This window comes from Monopterus albus, unplaced genomic scaffold (genome assembly GCF_001952655.1).
Source record: "Monopterus albus unplaced genomic scaffold, M_albus_1.0 scaffold140.1, whole genome shotgun sequence".
NCBI lineage: Eukaryota > Metazoa > Chordata > Actinopteri > Synbranchiformes > Synbranchidae > Monopterus > Monopterus albus.
In genome coordinates this window covers 493,222-495,732 of record NW_018128020.1, presented here as the reverse complement: position 1 = coordinate 495,732, position 2,511 = coordinate 493,222, and positions in this window count along the sequence as shown.

The following is a 2,511-nucleotide window of genomic DNA, read 5'->3' as shown; positions in this document are numbered from 1 at the left end:
TACATTTTATGGAGAGTAATTATTACATCAATCAAAATACTTTTTTAAGATTTACCCAACACTGATGTAATATAAGAATTGAATTTTAATTTTCATGTAGGTGCATTGATGGGAATATGTTTGCCATCAATGCATCCAACCACATTTGGAAATCCTGAAGGGGATTCTAATTATTAGTTTATTTCCAGAGGTCACAGCAAGATGTTATTAACTGATCATTTGTCAGATTAGCCTTACTGAAACGAATTCAATACCACTAACCTGCAATCCTGTGAAACTCCTCTTTAATGGCTCTGAGGGGTTTGTGCCCAGGAAACACAACAAAAATTTGCAGAAAGCATTTGAGGGTGAGGCACACTTTCCGAACTATTCTACATACAGTGGCCTTACTAATGTGCTCTGCATCCCTGATGTTATAAAGAAAACTGCCGTTTGCAACAAATCGTAACGCAACACAAAGCATCTGCTCGGATGTAAGAGCACGGCCACGATGGGTGATGTGTCTGATGTATGGGTGGATAAGATTATTGATATATGTTATGGACTCTCTAGAAAAACGGTACTGCTCAAATAAAAATACATGGGGATATGACAAAAAATCAACTCGTGGCCTCAAAATCCTCTCCCGATGTAAATTCAATTCCCTGCGAATTAATACAGCCTCCTCATCTACAGGATCCTCTATAAATGGACATGCCATTTTGGTCTCTGCGTGACGGAAACGTGCAATCTATGAATGTACTGAAAGATTAAACGAGGTAGGCCTATTTAAACACCTTTCACTTAAAAAAGGGGCGGAGACCAGTGGAAACTCTGGGTTTCCTGAACAAAACCTGCTCCCTAACAGGTTAGGTTCACAGAGTAAGTTGCCGTAGTAACTGACTCTGAGTTTAGATTACCTCTCTTTTTGAAATAGGTTTAACTTACCCTGCTTTCACGGGTTTAAGTTACCTCCGTTTCTGAAACTGAAAACTCCGAGTTTTCCTCATTTCGGGGTTAACAAACTCAGAGTTTCAACAAAACCTCCTTCTTGAAATGGGCCCCTGATCTTAAAACATAGGCTTCAATAACATGGTAAGATATTGTAGTACTGCCTTTAGTCAGTAGAGGGAAACGTTGCTCCAGCTTCAGTTTCTGTGCTTCATCCAGAGGCTGCTTTCAGTTTTCTTTATTACAGTAATTTTCTTATTTGAAGTTGGATTTTGGTGAGTGATTTTGGCCATGTATTTACATTTTGTCAGACATACAAACAATGATAATTTAATGTATAATGCATAGTGATATCGGCTGTTTTGGTTTCCATGATGGATAAAGATGTTTTTCATGTTGCTTTTTCATTTCATGTCTTATTATTATAATATTATTATTCAGCACAGCTTTTGGGGTCTATGCTCCCAAAAGTCTCAGTAACTGTGGTTTTACAGATGTTTTTAATTTTCCCATGCTTGGTTACCATCTTGTATTTTTTGTGTTTTAAACCTATAAATGCAATTTTATGAAGGTACTCAAAGGCAGCTTTGTGGCAAGGGCAAAGGGCAAGGCTGAGTGAGGCATTTAGTTGGAAATTTGTGCCATGTTTCATCCTCTGTTTTTTGGGGTGACAGGGTTTATTAATTCACACAAATAATGTTTCATTAACTGAAAATTAACTCATTCTTCCCCCTAATTTTAACAACTACTTTCAGATTACAATGAAATACTAAGACTACAACATTTAACAATAATAAAACCCTAATATAAACAGCATACTAATACTTTAGAAGATGCTCTGTGCATGCACCTTGACTGGGACACAAAGGAGCTGGTCAGACCGACATGTTGATTGTCATTAACAGCCATTATTAACTTATTTAGAATCAGCTTTACTCATTTAGTGCAGTCTAAAAGAAGTTATGAATGCCACTGACAGGCAGTAATCCTATTAATTTTTATTTTTTCTTTATTTTATTTTACAGCTGTAGTGCAGAAGAATTATACAACCATTGTGATTTTAGAGAGGGGGAAACATTTGGGGGTGAAAATACAGCTTTAAACAAAGTGTCTTTCCTTATCTGTCTGAGTCTACAGGAAACTCTGCGAGCATTGTTTTGTAAAACCTCTGCTTCCTGTTTGCTGTAGTTGCTCACTCACTCATTCAGTTCTCTCTTTCTCTCCCTCTTTTTCCCACCACCTGCGGTGTGAGTGACAAAGTTCATTCCCAGCAGTAAGAGGACAACATCTGGTCCCCGACACACATCTTGTTCCAACCCAGCTCCCATGCTACACCTCTGACAGCTGTGACTCAATGCTGTTCCTTAATCCAAGGTAAATGTCAAACACAGGAAACAGTCTTTAAATATCTTTACATTCAAGGATTCTTTTCCTGTAACCACTTCATTTTAATTCAGCCAATGAGCAGCTCTTCAATGTCTAACATTACAAATGTGTTTATTTATTTTATTTAAACCTCCCAGGTAGAATCCCATTGAAGTTAAAAACATCAAGGAGACATCATTGTTGTACTTGAACCTG